General features: G+C 38.5%; 1 long non-coding RNA gene across 2 annotated transcripts in view; it reads right to left on the bottom strand.

Annotated features, from left to right (window-relative positions):
- Positions 1-17123, bottom strand: part of LOC138761397 (uncharacterized) — a 67957-nt gene that overhangs the window by 46179 nt on the left and 4655 nt on the right. For both annotated transcript variants that reach the window (XR_011356309.1, XR_011356308.1), the window contains exons 2-5: positions 15549-15692; positions 11668-11785; positions 11007-11072; positions 5095-5172 (exon numbers count right to left, since the gene is read on the bottom strand). This is a non-coding gene — a long non-coding RNA (uncharacterized lncRNA). The remainder of the gene's footprint in view (positions 1-5094; positions 5173-11006; positions 11073-11667; positions 11786-15548; positions 15693-17123) is intronic.

Consider the following 17123-nt stretch of genomic DNA (forward strand, 5'->3'; position numbering starts at 1 on the left):
ATAGATGATTGATGTCAATCATTTACATTTCTTAAGAGAACCACAATGATGTGTTAAAGGGAACTGTAACAATATACCTCAAATGAATTAAAAGTATGACTCCAGAAAATGCCATAAATACTGTGCCATTTCACTGTGATCTTTGACTGAGGGTCGATATTGACTAAGGTGACATTGCCTACATGAACTTAATATTCCTCACCCACTAGCATAATGTAATTTTAAAAATCTGTTGTATGTTCTATGGTTCTGCCATGTATTTTTCTATATTGACAGTGCAGACTATCATACTTACTATGCTTGTGTATATATCAGGTATTTTAAACTGCAATTGACGATTTGGGTTCCGTGATTTCCAAGTGCTCCCAAAGGGGTTCTGTGAGCTAAAAGCTTTGGGAAGCCCTGATCTAGTACAAGCTGTTCTTGACCAACAAGTATGCATACAAAAATCCAGCCCAAGCAAGTCAGCTACAAATGGGAAATATAAATGCTAAGTTAGGGCAATGAATGCAATTCAGAAAATTCTGAGACCAAAACACTTGGGGTTTATTTGTTGTTGTTTTATTTGTAGCATTTCCCGAGTATACCTGACAATTTGAATTGTGAAACAATAGTTTGGATAATCCTTAAATTTGCTGACATATTATGCTAAATCAGGATTAAAAACATCAGCATATGAGAAAGATTAAGTTACAGGGAAATAGGAATGGACTGATAAAACTGCTCTGCTGAGAGCCTGCATAGGGCAACTTCCAAATATTTAATTTCAGCATCTATTTCAGATCTGATCTTTCTTTGGGCACATCCTCAGCAACTTCAAGTAAAAATTTTATACATTGTTAAATTGTAACATTAAATCATTGCCATTTATCAACAAATACCAAGTGTAGACATTTACAATGAAAGAAAAATCTGTTAAAATTTTCATCAGGGATTCAGTCAGTGAGATCTACTAATGTATTATCAGGTCCCTTTTATGGTAAGATGTGCATTTCACACTGTTTCTGGAGACAGCTGGTTGAACCATTGTGACTTATGGTCTTGGTGGAATGGGAAAAAAAGTAATTCGGTGACAGCTCTCAAGTCAGCTCAGCTTGAATAGCAATGCTTTCCTCACTTTTTAATCCAGATAAGAAATTTCATTTTCTGCTTCAGTTTTCAACTCATACCCGAAATTGAGCAAATTCTTTTGACATGGGATCAAACTTCTTGTGATGAAAATGAAACTAGACCTTTCAAAATGTGCAATTAAGAGATTTACTTCACACCCTATTGGAGATTAAGGACTCATTACATAAGATATTGACTTGCCTTTGGCACACGAGGCACATTCCACAAAGTAAAGAATGCAAACTTAGTGCCGAGTTCCTCAATATGATTGCATAAGAATTTCATAATGTACCCAGTGTTATCATTTTTTCTTACATTGCTCAGGTATCAGGCATGATTCAACTGTTAGTACTTGAAATATCGTTGTATTTCAGAAACCTGGATTCTATTATCTCCTGAACTTGGGCATAATATTAAAGAAGGGGTGCAGTGTCAATAGGTGCTGTCTTTCTGATGAGGTCTTAAACCAAACTTACCCCACCCCACTCCCTTCCTAGTATACTTCAAGCCAATGTACAGTCTTTGGAGAATACAATTGAGGACCAAAGGGCAAGATTGATATACTACAGGGACATGAGGAATTGCTGAGTACTCTGCTTCAGAGAGACATGGCTTAATACAGCACCCTCACCCCATCCCATTACTCCATACTCAGCCCTGCAGCATAAAGATCTCTCCCTACATTGCATAGACCAGATGACTTCCTCAAAGAAAGGTAGGGGCTATGGCGTCTGCTTCATTGTTAGTTTTTCCTCGTGATCAGATGTAACAATCCTATCCCAGGGCATCTAGAAAATCATCTAGAAAATTTTGTACTGAAGTGCTGCCCCTTCTACCTCCCAAGGGAGTTCACCTCAGTTGTCCTGATTACAGTCCACATCCTCCAAAAGCAGATGTTAAGCTAGAAAATCGACACACTATGATCAACAAATATCATAAAGTGCATCCAGATGCCTTCTCAGTCATTGCCAGTGATTTCAGCCATGTTTGCTGAAAGAAGATTCTCCCAAGGGGAGTCACATGATGGAGTAATGGCTGGTCGAGTGGAACCAGCCCTCCAGAGAAAAAAAAGTGTGAAAAAACAGAGCTCAATAAACATAAAATACAGGAAGAGAAAGATAAAGTTACAGAGAAGAGACAGAAGATGGCATCCAAAAGAGAAAAAGTAAGAATAACAGAGAAAAGAGAAGAAGGAAAATCACTGGAGAAGAAAGAAGAAGACTTTACCTGTACGTCAGACCAGAGAGCCACCGTGGAGAGGAGCGGCCGATCTCTGGTGTTGGTGAGTCTCCAGAGGAGCGGTGTCCACCCGTCTGGTGGACTTCAAAAATGGCTCTCAGAGCCAAGAAGAGGTGCACAACTGCGCATGCACGAAAAGTTGCGAATGCGCAGTGCGCAAGTAAAAGAAAAGGTTAACGCCAGTGGGAGGGGGACTCAGCTGAGGAGCGGCCAGCTAAGAGATGCCCAGTATCGGGGCGTTTGGCTGGGGGAAGTAAGCAAGAAAGAGTGGTAAGAAAGGGAATGAAAGGCTGGAAAAGGGTGAACAGCAACGGGGCGACCGGCAGGGGGATGACCAGCGGAGGGAGGCCCAGCGGCGGGTCGGCCCAGCGGCGGGTCGGCCCAGCGGCGGGTCGGCCCAGCGGCGGGTCGGCCCAGCGGCGGGTCGGCCTGCGGCGGGTCGGCCTGCGGCGGGAGGACCAACAACAGGAGACACAGCAGCTGGAGGCCCAGCAAGGATACAGAAGCAGCTCACCACAGAAGGATGAAGATGACACAGACATAGATACAGACATAGAACAAGGAGGAAGACGACCAAGAATTTCAAAGGAAAGAAGAAGGTAAAATAGAAGGACAAAGTTTAGATTAAGCCTTTATCAAAGAACAAATGAGGTCATTAAAAGAATCGCTATCATTAGAATTTAGTTCAATCAAAAGAAAAATGAAAAGAGCTGAAGACAGAATGCAAAGCTTAGAGTTGGTCATGACTGAAATAGGGAAAAGATTAGAAAATGTGGAGGAACGAGAAGCTGCTGTAGAAATGGAGATAAATGATTTAAGAGGGAAGTTGGAAGAGAGCAGAAAAAAATTAAAGAGACACAAGATTTATTGTCTCAAAAAATTGATGTATTGGAAAACTGCAGTAGGCGAAACAACATAAAAATAGTGGGCCTGAAAAAAGGCAAAGGGTCAGATATGAAGGAATTTATAAAAGGATGAATCCCAAAGGTGCTGGGAATGACAGATTCACATGAAGAAATAGAAATCGAAAGGGCGCACAGAGCACTAGTACTGAAACCACCACCACATTGGTAAAATTTCTAAGATATACAACAAGAGAAAACATAATGGAGCAGGCAAGAAAGAAGTTTGGAGAAGACAATAAGCCTTTGGAATATAAGGGACAAAAAATATTTTTTTTACCCGGTCATAAGCTTCAAACTTTTAAAGAAGAGGAAGGAATTCAACACGGTGAAAACAATCTTATGGAAGAAAGGGTATAACTTTATATTAAGACATCCAGCAGTGGGGCGTGGCAAGATGGCGTAAGGAACAGACGTGCCTTCCAGTCCTCTCCTGACTCTAACTTATTGTTTTGTCTTTAAGTGCCCGTTAAAACTTTTTAAAAAGTTTATAAATAGTATGAGGTGTTGAATTAATACCTAATGGTACATTTGTTAAAAAAAAGTAAAAGGAAACATCAGATTGTTAAAAAATTATATTTTCCGAAATTATCTGAGCCTGCTTGTTTACAAAAAGCCACGACTCAGCGTGAAATGGATCCATGAAAAGAAGCAAAGAATTCGGCCTTGGAGCTCCGTTCTGATTCCGTAAGTCTTTCTGAAGGTCGTTTTCAGCAGCCTTTAGAACAAAGGGCTGGCCGGATGCCAGTATTTCAAACAACATCTACTGAGACTTTGACTGCTGAATTAGCTGGGGCGCCACCAGCTGGAGAGTTAAAGAGTTGTTATTTGACTGCTATACCACCAGTTATAACAGCTCTTCCAGATACTGACGTAACGAAGCTTTTAAAGGAGGTTTGGCTCAAAGATAACCCTGATCATCAGCCTCCTGATACTTCTGGGGGGTCTGTGGCAGGGGCTCTTACACGGAGTCAAACTGCAAGAAAAGCTACTAAATTAAAAGAAGGGATAGAAGGTCCTCTGATTCTACAAGAACAGCAGGATCCCACCATGTCTGGATCTACTGATGTTGATATACTTTTCAAGAGTCTTGAACATAAGATATTTACTTCAATGATGCATTTAGGTGATTCTATGAATAATCTTACTTCTAAGATTAATGCATTGGTGGATGTCAATACTCAACAGATGGCTGATTATGGAGCTTTTAAAGTCGAAACTATTGAAAGACTTGAGATGTGTGATCAAGGATTATCTGATGTACAAGATCAATTGCAAGATGTGAATAAAACAACCGAATTGCTACAGATTCAGAATAAAAATTTAGTAAAAAAGGTTGATTATTTGGAGAACCAATCCAGACGGAATAATGTGAAAATTGTCGGCTTGCCAGAAGGCATAGAAGGGCCAGATCCAAGAAAATTTTTCACTGAATGGATTCCACAAGTGTTGGGACAAGATAAGTTTCCTGAAGGTTTAATATTAGAACGGGCTCATAGAGCTTTGAGAAGGAGACCTTTTTCAGGACAGAATCCAAGACCTGTTCTGGTTCGCTATTTAAATTACTGTGATAGAGAGACTATTTTACGTATGGCTATTAGAAATGCACAGCAAAACAGATCTCCTTTGATGGTTCAGAGTAATCGTGTTTTCTTCTATCTGGATTTGAGTCAGGAAATTATGTTTCAACGACGTGAATTTAATTCTGTGAAAGAATTATTGTGGAAAAAAGGATATAAGGCAACATTTAGATACCCTGCAGTACTGAAGATTTTTCAGGATGGATATCAACCAAAGTTCTTTGATAATCCTAAAGAAGCTATGGATTTTACTCAGTCTTTACCAATTACGCAATTCCAGGAACGACGTAGTCCTCCACGGTCTCCAAAAAGGGCAGCGCTGCAAGAAGGGAATTTGATTTCTGGAAGAAATGGAAGAAACGGTGGTCGCTATGGCAAAGTTGATTAAAAAAAATTTAAATTTTTTTTTTAATTATTTTTGTTGAGAAGATTTTAAATAGTGATGGGAGTTGGGAGAGGGAACTGGGTGGGCACCAATTTCCAGAAGTCATCAGCTGCATGTGAGTTATCTCACACCCAATATTTTGGGGGAGTTACCGTATTAGGCAGTTTAAACAGGAGGAGGTAATTGTGACCTCCGACCTGTTTTTTTTTCTTTTTAATTTTTGGGTTAGGGAGTGAAGCTTTTTTTTAAATCTTTTTTAAATAATTAAATTTTTTTAGATATATTTTAGATATTTTTTAGATATTTTTTTTATTTTTTGGTTGTAATTTCAAAGGGGAATTAAGGGTTTTTTTTGTCTTTTTTTCTTTTTTTGGGGGGTTTCTTTTTTTTTCTTTTTTTTACTCTCTTTTTTCCTTTTTTTGTTTGTTTCTTGTTGTTGTGTTTTATTGAGTGTAAGAAATGTCTAAATTGAAGTTTGCTTCTCTTAATGTTCAGGGTTTAAATAATCCTATGAAGTGTAAGAAAGTACTTGCTTATTTAAAAAAATTAAAAGTTGATGTTGCTTTTTTACAGGAAACTCATTTAACAGATAAGGAACATTTGAAACTCAAACGTGAATGGGTTGGGCAAGTTTTTAATTCTTCGTTTAATTCTAAGGCAAAAGGTGTGGCAATTTTGGTACATAAGAATTTACCATTTCAGTTACAGAATGAAGAGAAAAATGGTGGAAGATTATTAAAATTAAATTGTACAATCTTTAATGAGGCATGGACTTTGCTTGATGTTTATGCTCCTAATGTTGAGGATACAGCTTTTGTTGTGGATATGTCTTTATTACTTGGACAATCGAACACTAATGCGATGATTGGGGGAGATTTGAAGGTGGTGTTGGAGCCTTTATTGGATAAGTACTCAAGAGTAATTAAGAAGTCTAAGATGGCAATCCAAGTGATTAATATGATGGCAGATTTGAATTTAATTGATATTTGGCGAAGAGTTAATCCTACAGAGAAAGATTTTTCTTTTTATTCCTTGCGACATAATTCTTTTTCTAGAATTGATTATTTTTTTAATATCAACACATTTGCAGGATAGGGTTACATCTGTGGAGTATAAGGCTAGATTGGTTTCGGATCATTCATTATTATTATTAGAATATTTGAGTTCACAAGATGTTCAGAAAGCTTCAAGATGGAGATTTAATACTATGCTATTGCAAAAACCAGAATTTATTAGTTTTTTAAAACAACAAATTGAAATTTTTATTGGTATTAACTGTAATTCTGTTTCTAGTCATTTTGTTTTATGGGATGCAAAGAAAGCTTTTTTGCGAGGCCAAATTATCAGTTATGCCTCTAAAGTAAAGAAGGAGAGAATTAAAGAGATTGAAGACTTAGAGGAAAAGATAACTGCTACTGAAAAGGAATTTCAAAAACATGCTACCGAAACGCAAAAGAATCAGTTAACTAATTTAAAATTTAAATATAATGAATTACAAACATATTGGTTTGAATGTTTAATGAATCGAACTAAGCATAAGTTTTATGAATGGGGTGAGAAAGCTCATAAAGTTTTGTCATCGCAATTAAAAAAGGAACAATTATCTAGGATTATACCAGCGATTAGAAAGAAATCAGGTATTACTTTAAATCAAAAGGAGATTAATGAGGAATTTTGTAATTTCTATAAACAATTGTATACTTTGGAATGTAAAGATGTAACTGGAGACGCAATAGATTCTTTCTTGGAAAATATTAACTTGCCACAATTGAATCAAGAAGATAGACAAGAGTTAGATAAACCTTTTACAGAAGATGAAATAGAAAGGGCAATAAGAGACATGCCGAATGGAAAGGCACCTGGTGAAGATGGGTTTTCTATAGAGTTTTATAAAGTTTTTTATGCTGATCTATCTTCTATTTATAAGGATGTATTACAACAAACTTACAATACTTTTCAATTACCTGAGTCTTGTTCTAACGCAATAATTACGGTTATACCAAAAAAAGATAAAGACCCTTTTCAGGTTTCTTCTTATAGACCAATTTCGTTGTTAAATGTAGATTATAAAATTGTAGCTAAAATTATGGCTAATAGATTAGCTCAATATCTGCATAAAATTATACATGGTGATCAAACGGGATTTATAAAAAACAGGTATGCGTCAGATAATATTTTACGGTTAATAACTTTGATAAATAAATCTAAATTTCAGTTGAATTATCCAATAGTGGTTTCATTGGATGCAGAAAAGGCTTTTGATAGAGTGGAATGGAAGTTTCTGTTCAAAGTACTTGAGAAATTTTGTTTTGGTTCTTCATTTATTGGGTTGATAAAGGCTTTATATAATAGCCCGAAGGCTAGAATTGCTGTTAATGGCCAAATTTCAGAATCTTTTAGTTTGACAAGATCTACTAGACGAGGATGTCCGTTGTCACCTGCTTTATTTGCTATAGTTATTGAACCTTTAGCACAATTAATACGTCAAAATGAAAATGTTAAAGGTATGAGAGTTCTGAATGAGGAATATAAGATTAATTTATTTGCTGATGATGTTTTATTATATTTGGTGGATCCGGATATTTCTTTACCTGCAATTCAAGAATGTTTAAAAATTTATGGCCAATTATCTGGTTACAAAGTAAATTGGACCAAAAGTGAAATTTTACCAATTTGTAAAGGTGATTATTCAGTATATAAAAATATTACAAATTTGAAGTGGACTACACAAATTAAATATTTAGGAATTAATGTTAATACGGAATTTCAAGAATTATATTCAATTAATTATTTTCCTTTAATAAAAAGGATTAAATTAGATTTGATTAGGTGGACGGATCTACCTTTGGGTTTACTAGCGAGGATTAATACCATAAAAATGAATATTTTTCCTAGAATACAATATTTGTTTCAATCAATTCCTTATTTTTAAAAAAAAAGTTTTTTTAAGGATTTATATAAAGCGATTAGAGAATTCTTATGGAAGGGAAAATTTCCGAGAGTAGCAATGAGAAAATTGATGTGGGGTTTTCAATTTGGAGGTTTAAGATTACCGAATTTTCAGCATTATTATGAAGCAGCTCAATTCAAATTTCTTAGTGCATTAATGAATATGGACGACCCACCTAGTTGGGTAAAGATAGAAATGGCAGTTATTTTAGAAAAATTTCCTCATGAGTTTTTGTTTTGATGGAATAAAAATTTATTACGAACTTATGATGTGCCAATATTGAAACATTTATTGAATTTATGGACAAGTAAACTTAAAAAATTGGGACTTAAAAATATATATTCTGGAAGATTGCCATTATATAATAATCAACTTGTTCCTTTTACGGTCTCCAATGCCACTTTGAAACAATGGGAAAAGAAGGGAATAAAAAATTTATCTGATTGTTTTTCTGGGGGTTGTTTTTGTTCCTTTGACGAATTACAAAGGACATATGGTATTAGTGCAAATTCTATATTTGTATATTATCAATTAAGATCTTTTGTAAAACAGTTATGTGGTCGACATATGATTTTATTGCCTGAATCTAGTTTTGAAGAATATGTACTTTCAGTACCAAAAAAGGGATATATATCTGATTTGTATTGTATTTTACAAGAAATTGATAGTAAAAAAGACTGAGATAAAGATAAGTTGAAATGGGAAAAAGATTTAGGACATAAAATAGCTGAAGAAGCTTGGATGGAAATTTGTCAGAATAGTATTCGGAAATTAATTAATGCTAGACTAGCGATGATTAATTATAATTTTATTCATCAGCTATATTTAATGCTGGAGAAATTAAAAAAATTTGGTTTTAGTAAGTTGGATTCTTGTTTTCGATGTGATCAGACGGCCAATACTTTTTTGCATACTGTTTGGCTTTGTGATCGATTGCAACAGTTTTGGAAAGGTATTCAATCTGTTTTTAACAGTTTATATAATATCCATCTTGTATTAGATCCCGATATATTTTTATTAGGGAACATGCAATCATTAATCGATTTAGGTTTAGAGGATTATCAGATTTCATTTATTTATTTAGCTTTAGTTGTGGCTAAGAAATGTATAGCACTTACTTGGAAAGATAGAAATATACTAACTTTAGATAAGTGCTATTTGGAAATGAAATTTTGTTTGACTATGGAAAGGATATCTTTTTCAATTCAGGATAAGATGTCTTTTTATAAGTTAAAGTGGACTCCGTTTGCTAATTATATGCATTTAAGTTTGATTTAAATATATGTTTAAGTGTGATATTTTAGTATTGACAATTTTTGTTTGTTGTTGTTAGAATTTTTTTAGGTTAAGTTTTATCTTTTTTTTTGTAAGTGGGTATTTTTTTCATATATAATATTGTCAATTTTATTAACTCTTCACTCTTTATTTTGGGGGGGAGGGTTGGACTAATTTTAAGTTAGACTATTAATATTGTGTTACAATTAATGGGGGGGGGTTATTTTGTGTAGTTTTCTGATGTAATATTGTAATCATACCTTTTTAAATTTTTTTTTTCTATTTTTCTTTAAATGTAATTCTTTATTGTATTCATGTTATAAAAATTTTAAATAAAGTCTTTAAAAAAAAGACATCCAGCAGTATTCAAAGTATTTATTCCTGGGGAACGGAATAGACTGTTCTCGGACCCAAAGAAAGCCAAAGAATTTGCTGAACATTTGCAGTATAGGAGAAGAGAGGAGGAGGAGTGACAAGAAGGATGACCAGCAAGAAAATATACAAAAATATGCAAAAATATATAAAGTAATGTATATATAAAGATTTAAAGATGGATAAGAGAAGGGGAATAAGGGAAAAAAAGAGAGAGGGCTTTTTTATAAGTATAGGAAAATAATGTTCTTTGGGGGGGGGGAAGAATAATGGTCACTGCAAAATCGGTTGACACTTGCGAGCAAGTTCGCAAACCAAATGGAAAGGGGAGTTGTGTTTGCCGTCAAGGGACAAGGGGCAATTCAAGGAGGGGAGGTTCATTTGGGGTTAAAGGGTTATTGCTTGTGGGGATTGTTGGGGTATTTCATGTCTTAAGTGCGTTGTCATAGTTTGAGATTAAAAAGGAAAACTTAAACAGTAATGGAAAAAAGGGATGGAGGTGGTGAAGAGGCGGAAAAGAAGTGAAAATAAAGATATGAGATGGCCACGTTGGACTATACGACTATAAACATTAATGAAATATATAACCAAGTTTAAGTGTATCCCATTGGGAAAAAAAAAATCACATATAATTTAAAAGACAAAGGTACAATGATTAAAAAAACCTGGGAACCATATATGGAACATAACACAAAGAGCAGGCCTCGGACCACCAACACCTAAAATGATAAGAAGTTAAACACGATCAGATTTAATGTGAATACGTAGATGATACGCCTTTTTTGTTTGTATTCCTTTTGTATAGATATTGTTTTATTGTATTTTATATGTTCAATATTTATTGTTTTTGGAGGGGGTGGGAAGGGGGATGGGAAGGATGGGGAAAAAAGAGAAAATCTCACTGTGAATATTTAAAGAGATGCATCTGTAAATATATTGGTTGATATGGTTCATTGTGCGATAAATAAAAATTACAAAAAAAAAATTCTCCCAAACTACCACCAGCCCATCTCCTACAACACCCCAGAGGGATGAACACTTTCAACCACTGCTACATTACCATCAAGGATGTCTACCAATTCATTTGATGCCCGCACTTTGTTGGGTCACCTGTTGTGTTTGGAAAGTATCAGGTTCGGTGGGTTCACAGAGGGATGAATCTGAATAGAGCAGGGGTCTCAAACTCAATTTACCTGGGGGCCGCTGGAGGTAGAGTCTGGGTGAGGCTGGGTCGCATCAGGTTTTCCACAAGAGAAGCTCTGACAAAAAAAATTCCAATGTTATCAAATGTCTTTATTTTTATTTTTTAACACAAAATAAGATGAAAAAAATAAATAAATTAACAATTCATAAGAAAAAAAATAAAATCAATCAGTAATAAATTAAAAAAATGAAAATAATAATACAGCAGATATAGAAGACTGAAGAAACCACATAAGTTGCTGACTGGAGAAATGTAATTATTATTATTCAGATTCAAATGTCTGTATTAACAGTTCTTTAACCTTTAACTTTCTGAACATGAATGGAACATTGAACATAAACTGTTATGAACATGTTTTCTTCTGCCTACTTCTTACTGCTAGAGATCTGGCAGCGCTTCCTCTTGCATAGCCGAGCCACATTTGGCTTCAGGGAGGAGGCAGTTGAGACCCTCAGTAGGGCTTGAAGATGCTCGTCAGTAAATCTGGACCTGTACTTGGACTTATTGAAGTTCAAGGTAGAGAAGAGCTTTTCGCACAAGTATGTGCTCCCAAAAAGACACATGTTCCGCTTGAACATTCGGGAAAGCTCAGGGAAGCTGGGGGGCAATTCTCTCAAAAATTACCCAAGCTTATCTGCTTTTCCACTCACCTCCCTTGAACTTGCTTTTGAGTTCAGAGTTGCACTGCTGGTCAATGTTTAGCTGATGCGTCTTTTCCGCTTCTTTTTCTGTCCCGCTGAGCAACAACTTCCGGGTTCAGACTGGACGCTGAAGCGCATGAAGCAGGAGCGGCCACGGAAATTGCGCATGTGCAGCGTGCATATAATTACAAATAGAAAATGCACACAAATATGCTTATATTCGCAATAAGCCCAGCCGATGTCCCGCCCCCGAGAGCAATATACCCCACTGTGATTGGTAGGTTCGTTCAGCTCCGCACACAACACTGAAAAGTGCCAATCATATCAAACTCGCGGGCCGCACTAACATTAAACTTTCATATTAAGGCAGGGTCACAAACTATCGTCCCGAGGGCCGCAGTTGGCCCGCGGGCCGCAAGCTTGAGACCCCTGGAATAGAGTGTTACTATCAAAAGTAACTTTATTGAACACACGGGAGACCAACAGGGGAAGACATCAAAAGATACTTAATTACTCTACTTCTAAACATCTATATAGTCAATGCCTGCTCAACGAGAAAATCATTGAACCTAGCACTAACTAGTGGAGAGTACAAGTAGTGATAGTAAAAGGGGAAAATAAGTCCAAACTAGTAATTGACTATAGCCAAACAATTAATCGTTTCACACTCCTGGGCACATACCCCCTTCCTCGAATTTCGGACATGGTGAATGATATTGCGCAGTATCGGGTCTATTCGACCATCGACCTGAAGGCTTCCATCACCACCTGCCAATCTGTTCCAAGGACCGTCCCTATACTGCATTTGAGGAAAACGGCCATCTCTATCAATTCTGGAGGGTCCCTTTGGTGTTACCAATGGGGTTTCTAACTTGCAGAGGCAGATGGATAGAATGGTGGATGAGTACAGGTTGAAGACTACCTTTCCTTACCTCGTTAACGTCACCATCAGTGGGCACAACTTGGAGGATCATAATGCCAACCTTCAGAGCTTTCTCCATGCAGCAAGAGACCTAAACCTCACTTATAAATCCAGCAAATGTGTGTTCAAAACTAAATGATTGGCTATCCATGAACGTGGTGGAGAATGGTATTATTGGCCCCAAACCCGATTGGATGTGCCTCCTGTTCGAGCTCCCTCTTCCAACGACCATGAAAGCTTTGAGGAGATGCCTAGGGTTTTCTCATATTATGCCCAGTGGGCCCCTCAATATGCCAATAAGGTTCACCCCCACTTAAAATCCACTATTTTTCCCTTCTCGGCTGAAGCCCAGCTTTTATCTATATCCGAAGCCACATTGCGAAAGCCACCGTGCACGCAGTGGACAATAATATACCTTTCTAAGTAGAAAATGATGCTTCGGATGTGGCTATAGCCGCAACTCTTAACCAGACGGGCAGGTCGGTGGCATTTTTCTCCAAGACCGTGCAAGGTCACATACTCTGGAATCCCTCTGAGGAGGAAGAGGCTCAAGCCATTGTAGAGGCCATCAGGCACTGGAGGCTCTATCTGGCTGGTAGGAAATTTACGCTCCTCACTAACCAATGCTCTGGTATTTACATTCAATAACGTCAAGAGGGGAAAAATTAAAAATGACAAAATTGCTAGGTGGAGGATCGAACTCTCCACTTACAATTATGACATCGCCTATCAGCCAGGTGCCCTTAATGAGCCTCCAGATGCCTTACTCAGAGGAAGCTGTTCCTCAACACACACCAGCCAACTGCGGTCTCTACATAATGAGCTCTGCCATCCAGGGGTTACCCGCATGGCTCACTTTGTCTAGGCACACAATCTGCCCTACTCAATGGAAGACATCAGGGAAATGACCAGGTCCCGCCAGGTCTGCAAGCCCACTTCTACCATCCCGCTAAGGAGCACCTGATTAAGTCACCCCGGCCCTTCGAATGGCTCAGTGTTGATTTTAAGGGACCTCTCCTCGCCACAAATGGGAATACATTTTTTCTCTCCATTGTTGATGAGTACTCCTGCTTCCTGTTCACTATCCCATGCCCAGACACCTCCATCTCATCAGTAATCAAGGCCTTAGATTCTATTTTCACCCTGTTTGGATATCCCAGCTATATCCATTTATGAGCGAGGAGCCACATCAGTACCTGCTGGCAAGGGGTTGCATCTAGCAGAGTTACTAGCTACAACCCCAGGTGAACGGGCAGGTTGAAAAAGAAAACACCACAGTCTGGAAAACTGTCAAATTGGCCCTCAAGTCAAGAGGCTGGCAGGATGTTCTACCCATGGCACTCCACTCCATCCGGTCGCTACTCTGTACATTGACCAGTGTGACATCTCACGAGCTTTTATTCAATTTTGAAAGAAGATTGGCATCAGGAACTACACTTCCAACATGGATCACACCAGGTCAGGTCTTTCTAAGAAAGCACGTGAGGAGAAGCAAGACCGATGCCCTGGTGGAGAGGGTGAGACTACTCCATGCCAACCCCACATACTCCTATGTGGAGTACCTGGATGGCAGGGAAGACACCATCTCTATCAGGGACTTGGTACCCATCGGAAGAGAAAGTCCGTTGCCTCACGTGACTCATGAGTTTCAGAACTCTTTTTAACCACCTCCAATCAGGGCCTCAGGAGATTCGGTTCAGGAGGAAGAATTGTCCCCCTCTGTCATAGAACTGGAGACTCTACCGCCCACTGTACCTCCCCTATGGGGGACAAGGAGCCCAAGGCCCACCAGTGCTGAGGTGTTCCTCCAGGATTTCCAGACCCCCGGATCATTTAAATCTGTAAATAATTGTATATATTTTGATTTTTTTTTCTTGCTGAATCTGTGTTCTTCATCCATAGATCCTAATTCTGCAGGAAAGGGTGAATGCAGTGAACTGAGATTCACTGGTGATGGGTTGTGCTGATGACTGGCTCCTCCCACAGACTCCACCCCCATATATAACCCAGGTTTCTCACCTAAACCCTGTGCCCTACTGAAGACTATTGTAAGACCTTACCCTTTGTTATAAGCGAATAAAAGTATGCGTTCTCCCTCCAGTTGTGAGAGCTTTTATTCACACCTCAAGGGGGGAGTGGAAAGAAAAGGAAAGCAAAGGACCTCAATTTACATCTTTGTTATGAATGGCCTTATCTCAGCTGCTTGCCTCAAGGCTTCACCACACAAGCACCGATTGCCCTCAGTCCAATGGGATGGTTGAATGATTCCATTGTCACCTTGTCAGCCTTAATGGCCCATTTGGATGGTCCCAACTGGGCAGACGAATTACCATGTGTGTTACTTGGCATTAGGACAATTTCATAAAAGGATCTTCACACTTGGTCTGCAGAGCGTGTATACGGCACACCTTTGGTGGCACCAGGGGAATCTACTTCACATGGATCCAGTAAAGATGAAGATTCCAAAGAGCTGCTGAGCAGACTAAGGGATACAGTAGGCAAATTATCCCTTGTACCACCATCATCACATGGCAAACATGTTTCTTTTGTACCACACGAACTGAAGGACTATGAATACTTGTTTGTACGTAGAGGAACACATGGACAGCCCTCATAGGCGTCATACAAGGGACCATACCGGGTGATAAGACAAACAAGGTCAACCTGCATCTTGGACATTCCCAGGGAGCCTCTGGCATTCACAATTGAAAGGCTCAAATCTTCCCACATTGACAAAACTGCCCTTATTCAACAGCCAGCAGTCCGACGCAAGGGTTAACCTCCCAAAGATAGTGCCGGTTCTTGGAGGGGGGGGGGGGGGGGGAACCATGGAGCTGCGCTGTAGATAGACTACAACTCCCAGAAGTCTACTAACTGGCACAGGACACCATAACATCATGACGTAATGTCAAGGCACATGTTAAAAAAAGAATATGCGCATGACTCGAGTAAACGAGTTCTGATTTACCTGCAGCTGTGTGTGTCGTTATTTCACATTCATCAGCCATCACTGCGTTTTTAGTGGCAGCACCAACAACTTTCCATTATTGCAAGATCTAAATCCGACTCCCAACTCTTTCGATCTCTGAAATCCTGGTTTCGCACTTTCATTCTGGAGAGCATAGTACATCTTAGTTATAAATTTAGGTGCATTTCCCAGCAAATCATTCATTCCATTTCACTAATTTCAAGTGGGGCCAGACTTGGCCCCCATTTTTCTCTTAGGAATAATCTTAGCTGGAGAAAACAAAAGAAAGCTCCATTAAGCACTCTATTATTTCTTCATTGTTCAAAAGACACAAGAGATCCCTCCATATAACAATCATCAATATATCTTATTCCTTTATCATACCATGAATCCAATATTTTGTTAACCAGATTCATAGATAACAATACATTTTAACATAATGGTTTTCTTAATGATATACACTCATTTATTTCTTGCCATATACTAATAATTTTTATTAATATAGTATTTTTGTTATTAACTTAACATTCCACTTATAAAGTCCTTTGCTGTTTCTTCATCTGTTTAATTCAATCCAATTCGGATCCAAGAAGGGGAACTGTCTTCTTCAAAAAAGAATGATAAAAATTTTGCTTGCACTGATAAATAATATTTCTTAAACTCCGAAAGTCTAAGTCCTCCCAATTTATAATTATTCAACAATTTAAATAATTTTTTAGGTAGTGCAAGAGACAATGATTGAAAAAGATACTGTAATTTTGGAATCGCATTTATTTTAATACAATTTACTCTTCCCTATTAGAGCAATCGACAGGTCTTTCCATTTCTGTAAATCTTTCTATATGTTTTCTAAAAGAGGAGTGTAATTAAATTTATACAAGTTCTGTAAGTTGTTATTTGTCAATATTCCTCAATATTGATTCAGATAATCTTTGTACCCTATTTTCTTTGGCTTGGCTTCGCGGACGAAGATTTATGGAGGGGGTAAAAAGTCCACGTCAGCTGCAGGCTCGTTTGTGGCTGACAAGTCCGATGCGGGACAGGCAGACACGGTTGCAGCGGTTGCAGGGGAAAATTGGTTGGTTGGGGTTGGGTGCTGGGTTTTTCCTCCTTTGCCTTTTGTCAGTGAGGTGGGCTCTGCGGTCTTCTTCAAAGGAGGTTGCTGCCTGCCAAACTGTGAGGCGCCAAGATGCACGGTTTGAGGCGTTTTCAGCCCACTGGCGGTGGTCAATATGGCAGGCACCAAGAGATTTCTTTAGGCAGTCCTTGTACCTTTTCTTTGGTGCACCTCTGTCACGGTGGCCAGTGGAGAGCTCGCCATATAACACGATCTTGGGAAGGCGATGGTCCTCCATTCTGGAGACGTGACCCACCCAGCGCAGCTGGATCTTCAGCAGCGTGGACTCGATGCTGTCGACCTCTGCCATCTCGAGTACTTCGACGTTAGGGATGAAAGCGCTCCAATGGATGTTGAGGATGGAGCGGAGACAACGCTGGTGGAAGCGTTCTAGGAGCCGTAGGTGGTGCCGGTAGAGGACCCATGATTCGGAGCCGAACAGGAGTGTGGGTATGACA

The sequence above is a fragment of the Narcine bancroftii genome, chromosome 1 (genome assembly GCF_036971445.1).
Source record: "Narcine bancroftii isolate sNarBan1 chromosome 1, sNarBan1.hap1, whole genome shotgun sequence".
In the NCBI taxonomy this organism is placed as follows: Eukaryota; Metazoa; Chordata; class Chondrichthyes; order Torpediniformes; family Narcinidae; genus Narcine; species Narcine bancroftii.